This window comes from Myotis nattereri (assembly GCF_964212035.1).
Source record: "Myotis nattereri genome assembly, chromosome: 7".
NCBI lineage: Eukaryota > Metazoa > Chordata > Mammalia > Chiroptera > Vespertilionidae > Myotis > Myotis nattereri.
The window spans coordinates 27298725-27325096 of record NC_138082.1 but is presented as its reverse complement, the minus strand read 5'-3'; positions in this window follow the sequence as shown (position 1 = coordinate 27325096).

Sequence of the window (26372 nt, the reverse complement as noted above, 5' to 3'; positions counted from 1 at the left end):
CTGCCTCTGGGCAGAACCATGCCAGGTCATTCCAGACTTCTGATGCTACTTCCTTTAGGATGACTCTGAAACTGAGGGCTGGCCCAAGGTAAACCAACTGAATTCCTAATGACTCATGGACTTCAGAGTCATCATGTGGTTGTCATTTTTAGATGAATTAGCACCTTTTAAGCCACATCCTATTTTACTACATTTCTCATTGTCAGTTAATTATAACTAATAGGAAGAGCCTAAGTCATACATAATTTCATTATATAAAGTATTAAAAGAAATAAGCCAGACACATTATCCTGGCTGTAGAAATTATAATAGCAGGATTTGTTTCAGAGACGAACTATGTAAAAATGCTTAAATGTTAAACTTAGCCCAGACTACTTAAAAACAAGAGAAAAACTAATCAGTCACATTTTCACTAGTAAGAATTAGAAGACCTTAGTAAAGGGATTTATTTTTTAAACAGATGCACATGAAAAATGCTATAACTTAAAAAAGGAAGAGCATAGGTTTCAGTATTTTTATTTATGTTAAATGTTTTAAAGAGAAAAAAATAGGACAGTCAAGATTCTGTCTCATCTATCTGCCTACCATCTTTATATCTATCTACTTTTATATGCATGCATTTCTTTTACATTTTAGGATAACTATTGCTTTGTGTGTGTGTATACCCTCACCAGCACTTGACCTTATTTACTAAATAATTTATTTAAATCAATAGAGTTTATTTTTTATAAGCAGTTTTAGGTTTACAGAAAAATTAAATGGCAGTTCTCACATGCCTACCCATTCTCCCTGTACTAACACTATTGGTATTTTGGATTTGGCCCATTCTAATAGGCTCATAGTTTTATCTAATTATTGTTTTAATTTGTAACTTCCTGGTGATATCTGGTGATTAACACCATCATATGTTTATTAGTTAAACTAATAAACTGGAGGAATGATAGCCTCTCTGTATATCTTCTTTGGTGAATTCTCTATTTAGATCTTTTGCCCACTTTTGAATGGCTGTTGGTTTTCATGCTGAGACTGCATATATGGGCCTTTAGTGATGTGATACAGTGTGTGAGTTGGGTGAGCACATTCTTTGGTCCTAGGATTATGTCATTTTCTTAGTAGGCTGGTCTGTACTCCTGCACTGCTAGCTCCACAAGTGCTTCTTATTCCCCTTCTTTTTCTGTTTTATTGACCTTAGAGAGGGGGCAAAGGGGGGGGGGGGGAAGAGAGAGAGAGAGAGAGAGAGAGAGAGAGAGAGAGAGAGAGAGAGAAACATTGATGTGAGAGAGACATATTGATTGGCTGCCTCCCATATGAATCCCAACCAGGGATGGAACCCACAACCTAGGCATGTGCCGTGACTGGTTGGCATTGAGCACCCAACTTTCCATTGCACAGAACTACACTCCAACCGAGGCACACTGGCCAGGGCTCATTCTCCTTGGTTACAGGTTCTTAGGTAGAATTGGAGTTGAGTATTTCCCTCCCCTCAGGTAAGTTAAGCTCTGCGAAAACCTCAGTAGGTGATGCTCTGGTGAAATAGTTCTTCTTGAGGACAGGCCTTGTTAAGAACAGACCTGGGCATATTTCAAACACTTACTTTTTCCTCCCCTTGCTGGAAGCACAAAGGGATTTCTGTCTGATCTTCACTGTGAGAATTTAGTAGCGCTCCTGGAGATAAAACTCACAAATTTGTGGGGCCCTATAAATCAGGTCTCTGTAGAATTTTGGACTCTCTGACTTGTCCACACAGAGCCTCCTGCAATTTGTCAATGATAGTTTAGGTTTCCCTATCTAGTACTGGTCTCCACAAAGGTTCCTGCTCCTGCATTTTGACTCAGATAAATTGTAATTCTTTGTATCTTCCTGTCTTTCCAATTTGGAGGAAGCGACTTGCTGTGTGACCTTAATTCTCTCACAGACAGATCTAAAAAGGGTCATTGATTTTCAGAGTTTTTTCTTGGGAGGATTGAAGGGACAATCTCCAAGTTCCTTACATGCTGGGCCAGAAACTAGATATTCACCCAAAATTTGTTTATATTAGTCAGTCTTCAAAACTTAAACCTGGTCTCCCATTGGCCATGCTGTTTTCATTCCCTCACAAATCTTTTTATTTTCTTGTTATCAATATATATATATATATATATATATATATATATATATATATATATTTTGCTTTTCAATGATAATAAAGTGAGGATTTTGTAAAGAAAAGCCTATTGTCATTGGCATGTATTTTTGTCAATCAATATCATTCAAATGTTTTATTAATATCAAAGGCTCAGGGTATCTCAAGATGATGTATATTTTCTCTGAGTGAGTTTTAATATTTTCAGTTTTTTATGAAATATATCTGTGCTGCCCTAGCCGGTTTGGCTCTGTGGATAGAGCTTTGGTCTGCAACTGAAGCATCCTGGGTTCAATTCCAGTCAAGGACAGGTATTTTGGTTGCAGACTCGATTGCTGGCCCTGGTCCAGGGGTGCCTGCGGGAGGCAACCGATAGGTGTATATCTTTCATATCAATGTTTTTTTCTCTCTTTCTCTCTCGCCACCTTCCTCTCTCTCTAAAAATCAATGGAAAAATACCCTTGGGTGAGAATATATATATAGTTCTATAAAACTACCCAAGACATAGAAACTCTTGGACAGCAGATAAAACTAAGTCTGATATGACTAACTAACCCAAATTAATAAACTTGTAAGTTTACAGTAAAATTATAATCATGATGTAGTAAAAAATGAGATTGTAAATATGTATTCATTTCCTGTATTCAATTATATTGCTATAATTGATCACTCCTATTGCTGTGTCTGCTAATTGAACTATGTTTTAAAATATATACATGTTCTATGGAATAGTAAAAACTGTGAACTATATAGATGATGACATAATTATACATCTAGTTTTCTTATAAATGAGTTTTAAATCCCAGCATTCATATTTTGTCCAATTGTAGTCTCTATGTCAACACTTCCTCTTCAAACAGCATTTTTTTCTTAGCTGGAATTTCACACCTTCACACTCACTCACTCACTTTACTAGTGAGGATAATAAATATGATATAGAACTCAAGGTTATTCAATCTCCTGGTTTGTCTTCCCATTTGCAATGAAAAAGAAGTAATAATAACTTTAACTAAAATGTAGTAAGTAAAAGTGAACCTACTAATTAGTTGACAATGAACAAGGCAAAAAAAAGGCAAAGGAATTTTTCTCTGTTCCTTGCTCCCACCTATGCCATTACAAATGTACTTTTAACCATTGGATAATTAAATAAACACCTCTTACCTAGATGACTTCTTTAGGAAGCATTTTTTAGAAAACTTGAGAAATGCCATGTATACATGTTCAGTCACTACCATTTTTAAAAGTCACTGTGTATAAAGCCAGAGCATAAGACACCATAGAGGTACCTCAAATGGATTTCCAAGTTGGTACGAATATGAAAGATTTTACCACCATCTATGAACTTGTAATCTTCATCAATTGTCATGTGAAATAAATTAACTAAAAGCTGAATATATGGAGCAACTAAAATTACAAAAATATTGGCATGATATAAGAGGAAAGATCCTTCCTTCCCATTCAAAAGTCATTGAGAATCAATGAGAATACTCTCAGTTAAACAAAATCATGTCTTAGAATTAATGTGTGTATATAATTTAATAAAAAGTAGCTGATATTTTGACATTATTATTCGTGTGTGTGTGTGTGTGTGTGTGTGTGTGATATCAACACTTATGAGACAGATAACCTGTAAAGAAGCTTAGAGATGTTGATGATTTATAGTTTGTACTACAAAGTTTTGCCATGGAAGGCAGTGGCATAACTGAACTATTGATTGCTGAATATAACCGTAGCACACAGATGACTTTGGTCTGTGGGAGTTCAGAGGGCTCAGTTTAAATGAAAACTTTATTATTGGAGCAAACAAATAGGTCTTTATATTAAGACAGACTCAACCAAAGGCATTCAGCCCTGCTCACCTTAAGTCATCTGGTTCAGCATTGAGTCAATTATAGGCCAAATCTCCCCAGGAGTTATGCTTTGGACGTTTAGAACAGCAAAACAAAATCATTCCGTCCACCTTGCTGATGGCACTTTTTAACAGCATGACCCAGGCACATGCCAGGCACTCAACAGTCCATAACGGTGAGTGCAAAGTCCCCTCTGTTCCCATATCAGTGGCCTGGTTCCCCCAGGCTTGCCTCGCGTATGTCTGAACTGCTCCCATGCCAATCTCATTTTTTTGTCTTGAATAATAATAACAATCAAGTGACTATTTACTTGGTGCTCATACTATGCCAGTCTCCTAACTGCTTTTTTAAAAATATATTTTTGATGATTTTAAAGAGGAAGGGAGAGGGAGAGAGAGAAACATCAATGATGAGAGAGAATCATTGATCGGCTACCTCCTGCATGCCCCCCACTGGGGATCAAGCCCACAACCCAGGCATGTGCCCTTGACCAGAATCAAACTTGGGACTCTTCAGTCCTCAGGCCGACACTCTATCCATTGAGCCAAATCAGCTAGAGCCTAACTGCTTTTTATGTATAAACTCTTTTACTCTTCACAGCAACTCTATGAGGCAGATACTTTTATTTTTCACTCTTTTAAAGGTTAGCAATTACCTAAAAAAGGTCCTATTATGATCCCATTATACAGATGTAGGTACTATTAGTATTTCCTTTGTACAGATGAGCATACTGTAGCACAGAGAGGTTAAGTTTCGCAAATGTCACACAGGCTGGTAAGTAACAAAAGTAGGGTTTGAACCCAGGCATTATGTTTCCTAAGTCCTTCCTCTTAACCACTTCAATATAAAGCTTTGTTTTGCCACTGGCCCTTGGAAATTGTTCATGACCTCCATGAATATGAATTTCAGCTTTTCTGATCCAGAGACAGAGAAGCATCGATCAGACAGTCAAACCTCGGAAGGTAGAGGAGGGTGGGGGTAAGGGGGGGAGATCAACCAAAGGACTTGTATGCGTGCATATAAGCCTAACCAATGGACACAGACACCAGGGGGGTGAGGGCATGAGTGGGGAGGTGGGGGAGCAATGGGGGGATAAGGACACATATGTAATACCTTAATCAATAAAGAAATTTTTAAAAAATCAGCTTTTCTAATATACTTGATTTGGCTCTTGATGTTCTTTTCCTTTTGGATGTCCATTATACATCATCCTCTTGAAAATTTACCAGTCTTTTGTCTTTTTGTTGCTACAGTCATAGCGTGTATGAATGTGTGTGTCTGTGTGTTCAAGTCTGTGTGTACATCTGTGTGCATGAATGTGTATGTGAGTTAGGGTGGGAGGGGTATGGGATTTTGGAAAGCTACCTCTTACAAATACCAAGAACTCTAATAAACAACAGTTTAAGAGTATTGCCAAAGTTTATCCAATCTGTCACAGTTCAGACTCAAGCACAAGCCCTTAAACATTGTCTTGATATTTTCCTCTCAAAGCAAGAAAATCTGCTGGTTTCCCCTGCACTGTGTATAATGCATAGGCCATCTGACATGTCTGCATTGAGGATTAAACATAAATTCAGGGAAAGTTCTGTCTCAGTGGGAAAATTATTTAAGGTTCTGTGAGCAGTTAAATAAGTATGTAAACAAAGAAGTTGGATACTATTATCCGACGTTAAAATTTGCATTGTTTTATATGGTTTTAATTTTCAGTTTTACTCACAATTCATCACCCAGCCAGAGGTCTGCAAATGCAAATCTCGGCAAGCACAATAGCAGAAAGAAAACTCTGTACCCACAAGCATAGCGTACTATCTCTATCAGATCGGTATCCTTCCATATGCTTAGGTGAAAATAAGGTAAAAGAAGCCAGGGAATGGTGTTTTAGGTATTCTAAAATAATAAAAATGTGATGGTTTACTGGCATTTTAAAAAATGTTTTAAAGATGATTCAAAGCTGGAATACACAGATACAAAGAAATGCAGCTTAGCATTTGAATAAAATAATTGCATTATAATGAACCTATATTAAGCACTTCATACCATTTTAAGTGCTTTACATTTTTTAACTAATTTAGTCTTTATAACAAGCCTCTGAGAGAGATTTGATGAGCCCCATTTTAAAGAACTCACAATGTGCTCTCCTAGATGGTGGGAAGTCAAGATTTAAACTGAAGCAACAGAGCTCGAGGTCCATGTTCTTAACTACTGTAGCTCAAATTTCCTCCTCGAAAAACTTCAAACCCCGATGTAGAGGGAAAGATCTGCTCTCCATGCTCCATGTTGCCATAAAAGGAAAGGAATATGAAAGTACAGGGGAAGCGCCTCCAGCCTATTTGTGCTTCTCTCACACTTGCCCAGGACTGGAGGAATGATAGCCTCTCTGCAGGGCATTTTCCTTCTCCAGCCCTCCCGGGGTCAGCTTGGCTACTGTGAAGGAAGCCTTAGGCTGTCCAGCATTTCTGCTGCTAATTGATGTGGCATTAAAAAAAAAATAGCAGACTCGTCTAAAGCTATGATCTCAAATCAGCGTGATTACTGACATTGTGCTTTTCCTGTGCTTAAAACCTACTTTCATTTTTCAATTGGTTCCAAACTTGTGCACAAAAGGAAGCATCCTAAAAAAGTAGTGCACTCTTGCCATGGTTCTCATGTCCTCGATCATGTTCTTCTTCTCTCATTCTTCAGGACCACGCATTCCTGGAGAGTCAGCCAAATACACATTAGATAATTCTCTGTAATAGAAATGGTTTATTTGGATGAAAGGAACTCATATCTTAAATTTAAAAATATTTCAGGGGTTATTTGAATTCATTCTAATTCAGGTGAATTTTGTCATTTTCATGTTTACTCTTGTGATTGCAGATGTGGTCTTCCAAAATTTTATTTATAACTAAAATTTTCACCTTCCAACAAATATACACTGCAACAGATGGTGACCACCTTGATTGTGGCCACATAGGTTAAAATATATCCATGTGGGTTCATGTGTGTCCATGAACCTAAGCCTGTGAAATCTTAATTTGCAATGAGAGCACTTGTCTGTTAAAACTTAAGACAGGCACCCTTACAAAAGAAGACCTCTAAAGCAATGGAAGACAGTCACTTTTTTTTTAACTCTTCACAGCTAAAGCAAATGCTTGTTTGATCTTCAGATTTGATCATTACTTTTATATATATATATTTATTGATGTCAGAGAGGAATGGAGAGGGAGAAAGAGAGAAACATCAATGATGAGAGAGAATCATTGATCGGCTGCCTCCTGCACAACCTCTCTGGGAATCGAGCCCAAAATCTGGGCATGTGCCCTGACTGGAAATCGAACCATGACCTCCTGGTTCATAGGTTGATGCTCAACCACTGAGGCATGCCGGTTGGGCTGCTTATTACTTTTATGTTTTTAAAATGTTTCTTAAATCTTCATCTGGTTTCTATATTCCTTCTGGAGTTATATAAAATTTTCATGTCTTAGATTTTACGTTTTCTATCATCTTGGAGTTACACGTTTTGCAGAGCTCCGTCTTCCTAAGTACTGCCTTTAGCATTGACCTGGCATTTTAATTAGATGACTGTTGTCTATAGGTAGAAAGATTAGAATGGGAAAGGTCACAGATCACCTCCAAGAACTTGTGAAAGTTCCCATATGATTTTGTCACCTTCATGATTACACAAAGGTATGTATGTGGATGCTTGATTCTTCCATAGCACACAGAAAATTAAAAGATTATAACTCAGTTATTAAGTCTTTTACTAATATATTAATATAGTGCTTAAGTCCTATTATAATGAAAATGTGAATTTTCCATGAACAACCAAAGAACCATGTACAGCATCATGGTGTCTGATTCTAGAGAACTCTGACTGGGCTTATAAAGTAGGTCCTTGGCAGGACCCATCTCATGGACATCACACAGGGTCTATATTGGGCTTGGTTTATGCTCTGTTCTCACCGATTAAAAATTCTTCATACTTTTGAACAAGGGGCACAGCACTTTCATTTTACAGTAGATCCTAGTTATATAGCCGGTTCTGGGCTCAGAGCTTGACTACTTCCATTCAGCTGAAATTGTAATTCCTGGTATAAGTTGATTTTCCAGAGGCTAAGTCTTTTGGCAGCTGTGATTCCCAATGGACTCCCCTCTTGATTTCAGGAATCCAATATTACATTAGCAAAGAAGTCTCCAGGGTTTTAGATTTTTCCCAGTGCTTTATAATTATCTTTTATAGTAAAAATAAAGTGTGTGCATTGTCATATTATTTTAAACTACTATGTATGTGCAAAGATGTTGTTTAATTGACAGGCTTCCTTAATCGACATGAACTATATGTCTCTTCCCTTTTTTACACATTTAAGAGTCATGGTGACTTGCACTCAAATCTCAACATATAGCAATATAATCAGTGTTTCAAAAAAAATAATGATGGAAAGCTTTTTCATGTAATTTTATTGAATCTCTTTGATCAGACTCTAAATACATTATATAAACTGAGACTGAATTTGGATCTTGTAAGTTTATATATTCTTGAATTACATTAATGGAACATAATATTTGAAAGATAAAAATGACTGAAATGCCGTACATTATTTTTTTTTAATGTGCACAGAGCAAATATGTGATTGTTAAGTATTGAGATCAATTGCAAGGTTTTATATTGCAATTGGTTCCTGAGTGAGGTAAACTCGTTTCTTGGAAAATGAACAGTATAAGTCAATATCACTAATATTGTATAGGTCCACAGTGACTTTGAGGCTTTGATATTCTAAAGAATACTAAGGGCCCGATGCAAGTTATTTTCTAGGAGTTATAATTTTTATAGTTTTAGTAAACAATTATTAATATGAAATAATAGTTAAGGTAATGTCACTTATTTAAACTGACTACATATATTCACAAATCTCTTCCAGTGAAATGTATTCTAAGCTAATATGTAAAAGAAATAATGCTTTATGGGTATTTACTGTATCATACTTTTAAGAGCCAATGTCTTATTTTATCCCAACAAGGTGTTTATGGTTTTTTGTTTGGTTGCTTTCTATGTAAAACAATTTTACCATCACCACTTAAGCTCTTTCTATTCTCTGTGTTCTATCAAGTGTATTTATTTCCTCACATCCATGACACATTTTCACTTTTGTTCTTTCCCCTCCTTAATTTGCTTCCAATGAGCTTCACCTTTCTGGCTAACTCATCTCCTGACAACTTTCCACACATAAAAAAATTAATAATTTTTGCTCTCCCAGAGGAGGAAAAAGGCAGATGTTTTTCATCCTTAAGACCATAATTCCCTTTGTTTTCCATTTAGGAGCTTCGTATTAGCAATGACAATTTATGTTCAACGTCCCAACAGCACCCACATTAAGCAGACGTCTTATTTTATGATCTCTAATGACCTTTCTGATGTGCTCATTTTTTTAAAAAGTGTGTGTGTGTGTGTGTGTGTGTGTGTGTTGTGTTTTTCTTTGTTTGTTTGTTTTGTTTTTTGAGTCACAAATCCCACTGAGAATTTGATGAAAGCTATAGCTTCGGTATCATTTACAAACACTACATGAAATTTCAGGAGGTTTCCAGGCCCCTGAGACCCATTCATGAACTAAACATTACAAACACCTGCTCTAATTTATCAATTTTATTTTATGGATATTGCATTGTGTATAGTTTTTCTATAATTATTCACTTCTGTTACTGCTCTCTGTACTATTCACTCTGCTGCCTTCTTTACCACATCCTTCTTTTAAGAATACCCCTTTCGTTTTCAAGTTCCATTTATATTGTATTACCCAAAATCCATTTAGTTCTAGGCATACCCTTGCCTTATTGACTTCTCATAAATAAAACATGAAATAGATCTATCCTCATTCAGCTAATATGAGTTGAGTGCCTTGTATATGTTTGGTATCATGGGGTGTGTAAAACTGCATCTGTGAAAGGGTTTTCTTCTAACAATCATATTAATGTTAATTGATAAATATTGATATTGTTAACAACTAATAATAATTGAATTTATTTTCTTTCCCAAGAATTATGCTAAATATTTTATCATCCTTTATCATTTTGTTCTTTTTTCTTGACTTTCTTCACCTCCTCCTCCTCTTTCTTCCTCAACAAATACGATGAAAATAAATTGAAAGAGGTTAAGTAAATTTTACTCAAGGTTACAGTTAGAAAACTTGAGAACCTGAATTTGAACAGATTAGCCTGATTTGAAGCACTTCTAATGTCTTCTCACATCTTAGATAATCTCTACCTCTCATTTAGCATAGCTGTACACATATCTTTGAGTGTATGCATTTACCCAACCATCCATCCATCTACATACACAAAAAATTAATACAGAGAAGGAAGAAGGAAAATTCATATGATGCATGTGGAATGCTGTGAGAATTAGAGGAAGCCAGGAATTAGTTGAACTTTTCTTCATGGAAGAAGTGCCATTTGAAACATTCCATAAATGATACCTGAGACCAAATAGGGAATAATATGGAAGAGCTGTGAAGCCTGAGGAACTTGCAGAAATGTATGCAGAGGCATGATTGGCAGTTGAACTTGGCTAGAGTAGAAAGTGTGGAAAGTAGAATTAGTAGGGAATATAAATGTTTGAAAGAGTTGTAGGTCAGATCCCAGAGAACTCTGAATTCCAGGAATAGGGGCAGGAGCTTATTTGGCAGTAGCGGATGATGGAGGATTTTCAACAGAAAAGGAACATAATCAGAACTATCGTTTTAGAAGTTGGCTCTGGGTGATTGGGAACAGAAAGACCTGCAATGCATAGAGACCAGAGATAAGGGCTCATGCTTTTGGCCGTATTCATAAAATTAAGACATAAGTAATTACCTTCTTTCTGGAAAGGGCCCTGTGAGTGGGAGAATTACATAATGAATACTAAGAATATTTGAAACCTGAAACTGTTAGACTGCTCAGTGAGTTCTATTCTTTTATCTAATAGTAGTTTACACATTTAGCTCTGTTCACTTTTTTCTTTCTTCTTTATTTTGTGTTCTCTCTTGTAGGAATTGCATTTTAGTTCTTTGTTGTTGTTGTTTCTATCAGACATGTTGTTGCATGTCTGATGCTGTCTCTTTTCCACTCACTTTACTCACTGCTTTTCCCCATTCTTAAGGCCCTAGGTTTAGGATTGTTGATACATGCTTTAACTTCTCTTGCAAACAATAATATGCTTATCCATTGATTATTACCATTGTTGCCTACTGAGCTCTGCCTGAGGCCAGTCCACTCTCTATCATACTTTTCACCATCATATATCATTTCTTCTCTATGTGTTTTAGATTTCCTTATGAACTAATATACAACATGGTGGTCTCTATGTGAACCTTCATGTTGGAATTCTGAGACAAAGACTGTGTGTGAAGGTGCAGGAGTTTGGGCTTACTGACAACAATCCTATATAATAAAAGCCCAGTGACCAAAATGGCAGAACAACCAGAATGACCAGAGACCAGAATGACCACAGCCCCTTGCCCAGGCTGGCCCCATCCCCTAGTGAGTGGTTAGGGGTGATCAGGCAGGCAGGCAGAATGGTTAGGGGTGATCAGGCAGGCAGGCAGAGGTGGTTCGGGGCAATCAGGCAGGCGGGCAAAGTGGTGAGGGGCGATCAGGCAGGCAGGCGAACAATTAGGAGCCAGAGGTTCCAGATTGCGAGAGGGTGCATTGTGTGCATGGGTGGTGACAAAGAAGGAATATGATTTTTTAAAATATATAACAACAATATCAAAAACAAGCAGGCACAAATAGAATGGTTTCTCAAGAGAGCTATAATTTGTGGAGGGTTTCTTGCTTGTGGATGAGTCAGATCTACTTACTAGTAAAGTTGTCAGTCTTACTCTTTTTGCTATACTGGTATTTTCCCATCTCATTCCTCTTTTGTTGGACTTTGGCACGCTGATTGTCATTTGGATAAAACATCATATTTCCAATATTTGAAGATCTTGTCACATATTCTGAAGTTTCATAGGGAATACATCTCCTTGGCAGATCCAGAAGAAGAAATTGTGACTTATCTAATCTACATTTATCTTAGCCAACTGTAACATAGTTATTGGCATGATTTCTAGAAGTATATTCTGTGACCTTCCTGAACAACATGATTTTCATGGAAAGCATTGCTATATTACTTTTGCTCATTATTAATTCCTACTTATTCTTTCCCCTTCAAATTATTTTTTGGCCAATAGAGTGTAATGCTTGAACAATTGCCTAGAAATCTCTCTCCTTCATGCAGTGGGATTTCATTCAGTAAACTGCCATGAGATTGCACAACGTCATAAGTGGACACAAAATTCAATTTGATGTTCATGCCTTACTTGTTTATTCTGTCCTCATATCTTAATTCCCATGTCAGGTAGGTGGGAAAAGGCAGATATACCAGGAAGAACTGGAGGTTTATATGGTAGGAAACAGGTGTTAAATGGAAACCATGATCTCTTCTCTGACTGAAATGACAAGAAGTAGTCAGAAACTGCATGATTTACCCATTTTCCTTGCAAAGGAGTTGATAAATTTGTTACTGGTGCATGCATCAAATAAGGGATAAATTACTTGCACTTATTAACCAAGAGATTTCTAGTAACATCTTCTCTCTCTAAACATGTTCCCCTCTTGCCCACCTGTCCTGGAGACAGCATTCTTGCTAATTCAGCAACCTGAGCATGACATTAATAAGAATAATAGATGAGGTAGTGAGGTCTGCATGTCCAAAAAGGTAATGCAGAGGAGGAATTCCCTGCCATCTTTTATGTCTGAACAAAAGCCACATTCCTGTGGTCACAGGTTTGACTAGGCCTAAAGGTATAAAACAGGAAACTGGGGGTTATGATTTATATGATGGAGTATTCACATATTCCAATTTTTTTGAGTCTATGGTTAAAATATAATATTTATGTATTATGATAACATAGATCATTTAGCATTTAATGTTTTTAATAATATGAAAAAAAGTTTCACTGATCATGTAAGTTTCTCTTTGCATAGAGATGTAGAGTAATATACTGTTATTGAGAAATATTAATTATTATGGTTAATAACATTAGTAGTAGTCAAATTGATAGAAACACAATTATTGGGAGCTTGTAAGAATGCTTAAATAATTATATATAAGTACTTTAAACTCAAATAATTTGAGCCCAGTTACTTCCAAACTTCCTTACACAATATTTTATTTAATAGAATTCTTTGATTGTTAATTGTCAAATATCAGCTATTCAATATAGATTGAGAAGGGTTTTTTAATTTAATTTATTAATTGAACATATATTTAAATAAATTAATTATCCACTGATAGCTAAAACTACTGGTCTTGGATAAAGGAATTAAAAATAGCACATTTGAGTGGTATGCTTATTAATTTACTCCAGTATTCCTGAATGCTAATAATTTAAGAAAAGCATAATCTGTGTTTATAGATCAGATTACATTTTAAGGAATAATTGTAATTGAAATTTTCACAGATGTTGTATACTGGTACTTTTGAATATTTTAAATTAGAAGGCATTATTCTGTTTCTTTTACATCTTCTTCATCTTTGTCTAATTGTTATTCTTATAGTTATTACTATCATTATTAGTTATTGTAATTTTTATTTTACTTAGTACATGTCAAATAATTAAGCCTTTTAATAGCTGTGTTTCTGATTATGCACTTCAAAAGTTTTAATGACTGTAATATCCCCACAGTTCCCATCCCAGCCTTTACTAACTGCATAATTTTCTCAGCTAATCAAATGAGCTGATTGTTCTGAATTATTTTCTCTGAGTTATAAGTTAGATAAAATAGGCCCAATAAAATGTTATTAAATTCTTCTTTTATTTTGGAAACACATGATTTACGGGCAGTTAGCTGTTTTCTGTCATTTTAGAAAATGTAGTTTTATAATAATCTTTGGCTTTAGGACTTTCCCCTTCACTAATTGTATTTGATGGGGACTTCCAAAGATTACTTAACTTTTAATTTAGTTGGTGTATTTGTTATTTTTCCACAAGAAAAGTCACCTCTAAATAGTGCCAATGCAACTGTTTTATGAAGTAAACTCTCAAGAAAGTCAAGGTGGAATTTGTATATGGCTGGCTCTCCCCTGCTTTCTCTCCCCTTCCCCCTCTACCCCCACATCTTGGGCTATGAGAAGGGGTCAGAAGGCCACACATCACTGAGTTTAATTTATTCCAGTCCACCTAGTTAGTTGAAATATTTCCTCAAGGAAGTTTTCATTCAGTTGATGCCCTGAAGGGTTAAGAAAACAGAAACCCATAGTGTTACAGAGCTGTTGTCATAGATGTTTCCAAGGAAACCATATCGGGAATGTTTAAGTGTCTTGTTTCTCCCCAAACCCATAGGAGTGTAGCTTGCTTGAGGTTTTGATGTTCTCTTAATTCTTGCCATGACTGCTCTGTGGTAGGGTTTCCAGCCAAGCAATAATCCCATGACTGCCCGAAGTTCTGGCTCCCGGGTCCACCATGCCTGCTCTGGCTGAGCTCAGTTTTGCGTCGTCATCCTGGAAAGAGTGTAAGGACAATTTAAAATCAAATAGAGGTTAACTTCATTACCTTTTTAAAAGTTCCATTATTGTTTTTCTAATGTCCAATGTAGATTATTTTTCTGCAACATATGCATTAGCATTTCATAAAAAATAAATAATAAATGAACTTGAGTTGCAGAGTTCATTAGAAGACTAATATATGTGATAGATCACATCATGCTGTTTTACGAGGTATGTTAAGGGGCTTGGAAGATAGGAGGGACTTTCAGTTCTGTGATTTCCTCTGCTTCATGTGGCTATAAACAATTTTTAAGGTCATTTCATATTTTTTTACTTCATATATCTAAAGAGGATTAAAATCGTGAAGAAGCTGAAAATAATGTCAAAACATAGTAATGTGATTAAACTTGACTTAAAATGTTTTCATAATTAGATTCTACAAGATAATTAGTACATCCTTTAAAAATATGTACCCAAATGACATAAAGCCATAGAAAACTCTGATCGTTTTCATTCAAAGTGATTAGGGACAGAGAAATCCTTTTCTCTCTCTCTTGCTCTGTCTCCCTCTTTCAGAAAGCATGCATATGTATATGTGTCTGATAGTTGTTGTTTTCTGTTTGTCTGTTTTTTTGGATTTTTTATACCATACAAGGGTAGAATGAACCACCTCAGTAGCTTCTGAGGCTGTTACATTTCTATCACCACAATTATTTTAGCAAACCTGTTCCCTTCACTTCTGCAACCTCATGCAGAGTTAGTGATCAAGTTTGCACAGTTTTTAAAAATATGTTCAAACATTTTAAATTGTCCAAATACAAACAGCCAGCTGAATATTTGTATTTTTGTTTGGATATCACAATTAACCAAGAGATATTATACACACTTCTATCATATTAAATATTTGCAAAGAGAATAAAGCAAATTTAAAATAACATTTAAACTTTTCTATTCTGAGAGAGGTATGATTAAATTTTATTCTATAACTATAATTAATACTTAACCCTATTTTATATCATTTATTCTGTAGTGCACATTATAGAAATGTATATACAATATAATATATAAGCTACATTTTGAATACTATAACTATACAATTATTTTTTCTCCCATTTAATTTCTATCAAATTGGATTGGTTTATCATTTGCCATATCTTTCTTTATGGCCTGGTAAAAATTGCTGAAGGAATACAAAACGTTGAATTTAACAATGTTTTTGTTGTGGATTTATCTATGTCACTGTGGCCAAAAATATTCAATTATTAGTACCTTTGGCAGAAACATTAGTAGCCTCCAATAATAAGAGGTAATGATCACTATAAGAAACTCTTATTTATTTCTAATTCATTCTTTAAAAGTGTCATAACAATCTTCAGATAGCTAGAGTTTACATTCAATTATTAAATAACTAGATGCCCAGTGCACAAAATTTTTGCACAGGTAGGTTCCCTAGCGGCTGCTGGCTGCCGGCCGCGGCCTCCCTTCTTTCCATCCCGCTCTTATATGGTGTACTAGAAGCCTGGTGCACAAAATTCGTGCACAAGGTTGGGGGGGTCCCTCAGCCCACCTGCACCCTCTTGCAATCCGGGACCCCCTCAGGGGATGTCAGACTGCTGGTTTAGGCCCGATCCTGCAGGGATCCATGTGGGATCTGGTCTAAACCAGCAGTCGGACATCCCTCTAACAATCCGGGACTGCTGGCTCCTAATCACTCACTTACCTGCCTGACTGATCGCCCCAAACCCTTCTGCCTGCCTGCCTGATCGCCCCTAACCACTTTGCCTGCCTGCTTGATTGCCCCTAACCACTCATCTGCCTGCCTGATCGCCCCTAACTGCTTCTGCCTCAGCCCCCGCTGTGGCTGCTTAGTCCGGAAGGACATCTGGAATGATGTCTGGAAGGTTGTTTACATGTCTGGTCTAATTAGCATATTACACTTTAATTATTATAGATAAGAGCAGTTCAGCCTCCTAGTGAATTATAAAACATTTATTATCTAACAGAAGAAAGCCAAGTACTTAGGTACACAGATCCAGTCCTGGGTGGGTAATCCACATTATAAAGCATGTAAATTCCACCATGCATATAAATTTGGGGAGTGATGGTCTACATTTTGAGTTAGTTGGATGCAGTGCCTTTAAACATAGTCCTTTCTTAAAATAATCAGACTCTTACATCAGAAGTCATGGTGCTGCCTACCAGAAGCTTGGTGAACATATCTTACAAGGAACTCTGTTGTAGTAGGTATCCAAAGTAAACACTCTCAGAAACATTTTCAAGCTGGGGTCTTTCCAAAGAACAAATACTTTATTCTCTGTGCTTTATCCTCATAGCTAGCTGCTTTCTTCTCACCCCCAAAGGAAAACTTAAATTCCTATCTATGTTACCCTGTGTTTCCCAAACTAGCAAATATTATTTTAAATTATCCACACTGTGGCCATGGTATCAGCCATGCCTAGATAGGAGCTTTGCTGCCATGGGCTGTTGGAGGAATCTTCAAACTTGAAAGTCAAATGGCAGATGAATTGAATCGTAAGTAACAAGAAAAATTAGTGCTGTTCTTACAGCTTTTGTATCCTCAACTAAAGAATAGTCTTAGAGTTAGTCAGATTGGGATGTCATTATACATTACTAAATTTATTATGTTTTGAAAATTGTTAGGAGAGTTATAGATAGAAGATAGCAGATGTATTGAAAGTCTGGATGATACAAGTTAATAGAATTTAATAAGTAGTTTATGTATTAAATTATGTAGTTCATAGCTTAGAGATACAGCACAAAACACCATCTTCTATTTTCATATGTACTTATTCACCGTTTTAGCAAATATTTACTGAATATTTATTGAATATCTAATGAATATAAGTGGCAAAGTTCTGCTTCTCAAGATGTTTACCTTCTGGTGAATTTAGACAGGCAATAACTAAGTAAGCAAACAACTAGGTATGTATCATTTGTGATAAGAGCCATGACAAAAATTATAGGGTTATTATAAGAATAGCAACTTGGGAGGTGTTATGCAACACTTCTCTAAAAATGTGATGGTTGAAGAGAGGCTTGAATGCCAGGAAGTTGCCAGCCAGACAAAAATCCAAGGGAAGAATTTTCTGGAGGAGCAACCAGCAAATGCAAAGGCCCAGAAGCAAACAAATCCTTATCACTTTTCAGAAAAAGGCGATAGGTCAGAGTCATTGGGACAGAGTGAGCACAGGTGAGAGGGTAAGAGATGAGGTCGGTGATGTTGTCAGGGCCCAAATAGTCCTAGCCTTGCCCCGTCAGGGATTTTTTTATTATTCAAGTTGCAATGGAAAAACCTTTGAGGATTTTGAAGTTAGGAGCAGAGAGGTGGAGTACCAAGATCTAACTGAGATTTTAAAATCTCATTGAGTGACTTATTAGGGGAGAAATATAAAGGAAGAGAAACAGATATGGGAGGTGTGTTGTGATTGACTGAAACCTAGTCTTAGAGAGAGAGGAAAAGGGAAGACTTCATATCACCTTCCTGTCTCATGCCTGGTGGCAACATTCACTGACCTGAAGAATGTGCTTCTCAGTGATCTAAAAAAAATTAAAAAGCCATCTGAATACAGCAAAGGTAAAATCCTAGCGAGTACATAAAATATGAAATTTTAAAAACTCTCCTTATGAGTATTTGTTTGGTCACACTTATTTAAGGAGAAGGAGGAAAAAGAGTGCTCTGAAAAAAAAATGCCCAAAGAATATCTTGAGGTAGCAATGGTTCCAATACGCTCTTCAAGTTGTTTAAATAAAGCAAAATTTACAGTATGCTTGTATTAGTTTCCTAGGGCTGTCATAATAAATTATCACAAACCTGGTGGCTTAAAACAACAGAGATTTATTCTCTCACAGTTCAAAAGGCCAGAAGTCTGAAATATAATTTTTTTTTTTGCCGAACAGATCATGCCTTTGTACTTTGGCTCTGCTCCAGATGGAGCAAAACAGGAAGATTATCCCTTGATCCTAGACCACGTGTAAGCATCTCTAACTGTCTCATGCAGAATTGCATTTATATACATACTTGTGAGACACACAGATGTGAAAAGAAGGAATGGCTTCTTTATTTATATGAAATGTATCTAGCCTTCCTCTTGGAAGTCCATTGCTACATGCAGGGGAGGGAGGAAATAAACAAACATAGTTCCCTGGGATGGTCAGTTCTATGTGTCAGTTTGTCTAGATCAGTGATGGCGAACTTTTTGAGCTCGGCGAGTCAGCATTTTCAAAAGCCCTAACTTAACTCTGGTGCCGTGTCACATATAGAAACTTTTTGATATTTGCAACCATAGTAAAACAAAGACGTATATTTTTGATATTTATTTTATATATTTAAATGCCATTTAACAAAGAAAAATCAACCAAAAAAGTGAGTTTGCGTGTCACCTCTGACACGCGTGTCATAGATTCGCCATCACTAGTCTAGATTATAGTAGCAGTTATTCAATCAAACACTAATCGAGGTGTTGTTGTGAAGGCATCTTGTAGAAGTGATTAAAGTGCATAATCAGTGGACTTAAGTGAGAAAGATTATCCTAAATAATGGACTTCAGACTTGCCTAGCCAGCCTGCAATTGTGTAAGCCAATTCTTTGCAATACATAATTTACTGTATAGAAACCCTGACTTATACATTCCCCATGCAGAATTCACAATCGAATCCAACAACTTAAGCTGGTTTTTTAGGATACTAAGCTTCCATTGGTGTTACTCAGAATCAATCTAGAGTCTCCTTCTCCCTCTTCCTATACCTCTAGCAGAAAAAGTTTTCTTTGTTTATTTTTTTAAATATATTTTTATTGACTTCAGAAAGAAAGGGAGAAGATGAGATAGAAACATCAATGATGAGAGAATCATTGACCGGCTGCCTCCTGCACGCCCCTACTGGGGATTGAGCCCACAACCCGGGCATGTGCCCTGACCGGAAATCGAACCATGACCTTCTGGTTCATAGGTTGACGCTCAACCACTGAGCCAAGCCAGCCACCACGATGTTTATTTATTTATTTTTTTAAATCTACCATGTGTTCTAGGGTTCTGGAAACATATTAGACTTCATCCATCCAAGACAAGGTATCTTCTAAACCACTGTTTTCCATTTACTGCCTACTATGGTGAAAGATGCCAGCAGGCCAGGCTTTGAGCTTTTTGGGGATCCTGCTCAGGATAAACAGAAAGTGAGGTCAACTAAGGCCTGCTAAACACCAAGACTTCCTTCTCCCAAACATTCCACCATGACACGGTTACATTGTTATAGCAATGCCCCAAGATGATTTCCTCCCAGAGCCCAAACCATGAAGAGGGGAAATCCCTAGTGGCTTTGGAATCCCTCTTTCTCCTTCTCCCACCTGACCTCCAACAAGTCTGGGTTTTTCTGAAGCCACTATCATTTTAGGGATTGGCCTTATCAAGCAACTGAAGATGCAAGGTAGAGAAGAGAACCTTCTGCTACCTAAGTTTCCTTCTTTCTACCACTCCTCAGAGGCAGGAAGGAATGGCTTTCTGTATCTTGTCATCATTTGGAAATCCCTTAAGTGTATTCCCTGATCTTGTTAGCATAATCTGATATTTCTTTTTATCCAAACCTGCCTGTGAGCCTATTTTCTTGCTAAGACATTTCCCCACCCTGTCAGACTTTTGGGTGATAATCCACAAGGGTTCCTCAAAGAAATGTGTAAGTGATAGAAGTTCAGTGATTTAAAGCAGAAATAAAAATGCATCCCTTTATAACTATGACATTATCACCCCCATTGCACAGGGAAGTGTGTGTTGATTGTGCTGTAGGCTGCTGTCTACTGCCAAGTGCTTTGCCTCAATCTAGGTGGAGGAAAGTTCAGCCTCCCCAACAGTCCTGTCACAACATGGGCCCCCACACCAGTGACGGTATCTGAGGGAAGAAAGATAAGGAAAATCTTCAGACACAGTGTCTTTTTAATGGAGCAAGGAGGTGATAAATGGCTTCAAATTAGACTTTTCATGTAGTCTTTAAGTAAAGTTGTAGAGTCCCAAACATACAGGAACTAAATTGAAATACATTCCTTAGCACCTTTCAACTTTTGTCCCATGATTCAAATATGTACAACAAATGCAGCACACTGTAATTTTATATTTTATAGTCCTGAAATTTACTTTATGACTGAATACACATATTGCATTATTTTTGCTAAAAGTGTTAAAGTGTATTTTAGATATGCTGTAATTTCACAATTCTTTCATCACTTGGAACCTCAAAAATGGGAGTGGCTCAGGTCTTTCTGGAATGGGGAGAGGCCCTGTCTTTGGGAACCTTCAGATAAACCCAGGTTTCTCAAACTTGACTTTGTAAAATGTTTAAAATAAGAAATCATCAGGATTATTGCAGTTGAGTTATCTTCCTAGTCTGATAGAGTGATAAGCACATAGCAGGTTATTAAAAATGCAAATTGGGTGAATAAATTATTAGGTCCATTTTTCTCTGGAGAGGATTCATCTGGAACAACACTGAGAAGTGAATTTCAAATACACAGAAGGGCCCTTTATTTTCAGTCATGCAAACAGGAGTAAAAAATCAGAATAATATTCAGTTAAAGTACATTATTCAGTGAGTCTAATAGATACAACAAATATCAATTTGTATCTTCTAAAAAGTATTACAGGTTGGTTTAAAATTTGCTTTCTGTTTCCATTAAATCCAAAACACACACACACACACACACACACACACACAAACATTTGCAAATACAGAGAAGTAAAGAGAAGAGTTAAAATTGGCACATTTCTTAAGGTTGAAGAAAAGCCTATTTTCCCTCAATTTGATGATAGATCTAGAAGATCCAGTTTATTTTTTTTCCTGGACACAAAAATTCATGTAGCATCATACCGAATATTGACTAAAGAAATGTATAGCTTAATAATTGTCCTGAACTAATATTGCTTCCTATGTTAAGTGTTGAAGTCCCAAGATCCATCGTAGCATTGCATTTCCATACTCAGGTAAACTTGAAATGCAAGGAAATATTCCAGGGATACAAGGCATGTTGATTTCTGCTTTGGGTTTGTCAGTAGATGGGGTTTGACCACATTAATTCAGTCATCTCTAAGTTTTAATGAAAATATTTTTAAAAAGACAAATAGTTTCCATAAAGAGCTCTCAATGTATCTCAACAGTCATTTAATTCTCAGACTGTTCAAGACAGGGATTGCATTTTAAAAAGTGCCCCCCCCACACACACACACACACATGCACGCACAGTCATAAAAGCAAAACCATTTTTCCTATAACATGATGTTATAGGTCTGGTGGAGAAAGGATCAGCATAGCAAATGAAGATCATCTGAACTACATTGTGTTTGTGTGTGTAGAACATTCCATGCCTGGCGTATTTCTGCCCCCCTTCTTTCTGACAGAAGCTCTGCAAAACAAAAATCATGGCTTCTGCTTAGTCTGTTTTTCTCCCCCAGGATATGAGAGATGACATGAAATGGTGATTCTCCTGGCCGCTAGAAATGAACACCTTCACACTCTTCCTCTACACTGTTCCCTCCTGCCTCTACCTAATGATACCAATCAAGCCATCCTTGAAGAAACCCCACCAACTTCTTACAGCGACCACCCCAGCCTAGTAAAACCTGATGGACTCCCTTTAGGAGTTGAGGTTCTTTCAAAAGAGATGTAACTTAACCTGAAACCCTCTACAATCTAAGGAACAAAGTATCATTTTAGTATTCGGAATGCCAAGTAAATATGTCCCTAAATACACAGGCTATTGGAGGAGCACACAGGTCCTCAGCACATAGGCATTTCTAGCCATGTTCTTCTACCTACCGCTGCCAGAGCCTCACATAGCATCGCTTTCCTCTCCCGAGACGTGGGGACCCGGAGAGGGAGAGCTGAGAAGTCAGCCTCTCACTGAGCATGGAGCGCAGTGTTCTTCAGGCGCAGGCACTATAAGAATGTGGTATGTTGGCTAAAACTACGTGTTTGCTTAATTTATCAGAGTTCGGTGAGGTCATTTTGTCATCTTCCCTGTTTTCTGTATTTTCCAAAGAATCGCCAGCTTCCAACAGCACCCTCTTTCTTCCCATTGGAAATGGAAACACGTCCCTGGCAGGAATTTTCCACTTAGCAGATCCAGCTTCCCTCGCAGGGGCCTCCGCACACCAGCCTGCAATGCTGTATTTCTTTCCACTGCAGCTTGACATTTTCGAGCCAGCACAATGAGTTGTATTCAGTCATTCGAAGCCCTCCCCTTTCTACATCATCTTTTTTTTTTTTTTCTTTCAATAGCGCATACTTTCGAGCAATTTCAGAAAGAGGGCACGGGCTTTGAAGCAGCGTTCTGTTTAATTAGTTATGTCACTGTCGCAGAATCAGAATCCTTTGGAGCCTTGCCCCCCCGCGCCCCCCCCCCCCCGTCCCGCCCCCGCTTCCGCATCCTTTCCGCATCTCCCAGCCCCCTTCCCTCTCCTACTGGTAAACACATTCAAGACAAACCTCAGTGTCCATATACTCTGCTTGTAATTGTGCAAATTATGTCCTTTCAATAATATTTACAAACTATACATCACTGCCTGACACGACGAGAAGAGGGGGCACAGATTGCTTATAATCGCAGCTGTAAACAAGAAACGGGAACACGCGCTGGAAAACGTGTTCGCAGCCCTGCCTGGCAGCGGCCGCCTTAGCCAAAGCTCACAACCAAGCCGGGGCTGGGTGGCACTCTCCACCGCCCAGCGCTGCAGCGAGACCCAAACACGAGCGGGGAAATCCGCAGGGCCATCCCAAGTCCCTGGCGGGGGAAGAGTGAGGAGGGGGATTCGAGGGTCAGAGAAAGGCTACATCCAGGGGAAGCACTGCAGGCGTTCTCGGAAGCAAATGGCAGTGCACGCACCCACAGACCATCGGGCCGGCTCCCGGCGGGCGGGAGGGAGGGGATGCGAGGGGCGGGGCGGAGCCGAGCCTCCCCCGTCTGGCCGGGTGGTAGCTTCTCAGACAGCCAGGGCCCAGGGGGTCACATGGCACAGAAGAGGGTGTCGCCTAAGGAACTGAGATTCTGCAGGGAGGGGAGGGTACGGAACAGGGGGATTTGTTCAAGCCGGGAGGGTGGGCCTCAGGAAAAAAGAAGAAATAGATTGATGCTTTGCAGGACACCTAGGGTATTTCTTTCAGGGGCGATTACTTCCACTTTTAGGCAGGAACAAGAGCTGGGAGGAAAACAGCGGCGCGCCTGACAGCTCCGAGGTGATCAAAGGCGAGAGGGTGAAAGGCTGGCTGCCAGCCATTTATTAGAAAGAGGGCTGCTCCCGGGCCACTCCAGTGGGAGAGAAGGGATTAGGATCAAATATAAAGAGATTGGCCTTACTCCTTTTTTTTCTTTTCTTTTTCAGGAGGAAAAAATAGGTACATATTTTTTAAAGAATGCTACTCACTGCTAAACCCACTCCTTCCCATAGACCAAATAGACCGCATGCACACGCATACACGCACATGCACATAAAAAAGGAAAAAGTCCACCTCTTCTTTCCAAATGTTGCCCCTCTGCCTGTGATATCACAGGAGGGATTGTCCACTGGAGCACATTTTTATGCGGAGACACGCCCCTTTGGGGAAGGTAGCTAAATTTGTGAATCTAATTAACCTCGGAAAGAAAGTTTAAAGCACTCCTGGTGTTTGGGTAGAAGTTCCCTTTCCGTGGATAACAGGACACGGCTTTAAAATGCACAGGGATCACCTGTGGTAAAAGTGATGATCCCCAGCGCTGTGGGGAAGGATTGCTGAGCGTGTCTACCTATAGAAAGGACCACAAGTGTGTTATTCGCATCAGTGCCCTCTTGCTCTCACAACAAAGGCATGGGGATGGTCCGGTGTCTGCCCAGTGCCTAAGGGACATTCCCTTCAATCAGAGAAATAAGATCTTTATACCTCGAGAGGCAATGAAGCTCTTAAAGGGCTTAAATTAAATGGGAAGTGCATTCTCATGTGATAATGATTTTATTTCGCCTGAGAATAAGTTACACACACACACACACACACACACACACACACAAACACACACACATTGCCAACTTTTATCAGCTCAAGCTTTAGGAGGGAAATGAAAACAAACAAGAGCAAAGTAATTTATAATCAGATTCCCATTTTGAAATACCCAGCACATCCTAAATCTTTTATTTAACCATAAAATGATAACATTTTAATATATTCTTTTAACATAGTACTAGGATTCAGTCACATCTAAGCACAGCAGAGCAGTTCAGGGTTTTTTCATTTGCTTTTCTTTCTATTAGAACAGTGATAATTAGGGTGTGCCTTGCTTTAAGAGCTTCTTAACTGCATTTTTTCTCCAATATTAGGAAAAATGTAATGTATGTGTCATTTATTTTTTCAATGATACCAGAATAATATTTTCTTGTAAAAATTTATCTAATGCAATGCTATTCAGGTTAAACAATACAAAATTCCCCCTAAACTCTCTCCTCTGCAAATTATTCTCCAAAAGTAGCCAATGATATGCTATATCCATAGACCTTGTCAAATATTTTTGCATACATATATGTGTACATCTAATCATATAAACTTAAAGCAATAATTTAGCCCTAACTGGTTTGGCTCAGTGGACAGAGCGTCGGCCTGTGGACTGAAGGGTCCCAGGTTCGATTCCTGTCAAGGGCATGTACCTTAGTTGCGGGCACATCCCCAGTTGCGGGGTGTGCAGGAGGCAGCTGATCGATGTTTCTCTCTCATTGATGTTTCTAACTCTCTATCCCTCTCCCTTTCTCTCTCTCAAAAAAACAAAAAAACAAAAAAACAAACAAACAAAAAACACCTCAATAAAATATATTTAAAAAAACAAAAACAATAATTCATTTAATTATCCTACATCCTACATGTGTTATTCTGTGAATTGATTTCTTTCTCTCTCTCTTTTTTTTTTTTTTTTTTTTTTTTACTTACTATACCAAGGAGATCTTTCTTTATCAGGATCTATTAATCTGCTTCATTCTTTGAACAACTGGATAACATTTTATATTAATTTTTATTACTCCATTGATGAATAATTATTGACAATTTTTATTATTATAAATAATGCTGAAACTACCTCATTTTTGAACCATTGGTAACATTTCATGTTTATTTTATATTATCTATTAATAAAAATTATTACCAATTTTTATGATTATAAATGATGTTGAAATTGACAAGTCTTAGAAATGTTTGCCCATAGATGCTAATACTTTTGTAGGCTAGACTGCATTTGAATTTCCAGGCCAAAGGATATGTGAGTTTTTCATTTATAGATGCTACCAAATTACTCAAAAAGTATAGAAATAATTTCTATTCCCACAAAGGGTATACAAGTAGACTACCATTTTTATACACTCTCAATCACTATTTATCACCATTAAAAAAGTTTTGCCAAAATACTAAACAAAAATGTCACACTGATTTCTCACTTGCATGTTTTGAGTACTGCTGAGACACAATAAGCCCTACTTATGTTAGCCACTTGTATTTTCTCCTGTGAATTGCCTGTTCAGAATCTTTGCCCCATTTCTCTTAGGAACCTTTCTGTTTTGATTCCCAGACATTATAATGAGAGCTTTTGTTTCTTTTATGCAGTGTCAATGTTTCTTTCAAACTGTTATTTATCTTTTAGCTTTGATTGTGGGGACACCATCACAGAGACATTTCAAATTTTATGTAGACAAAGCTGTAAGCAATTTTTTTTATGGACTCCAGGTTGTGAATTTATTAAAATAAAATAAAAATCATATAGCTATGCTTTGTATTCCATGTAGCAGATTAACTCTCTAAAATTGCTTCTATTTATTTAAGACAATTCCATGTTAAAGTAAGTGTACACTGTTATCAACAAATCAATAGGGCTCAGCATTCATTTGTCTTCTTTACCAAAGCACTGTGT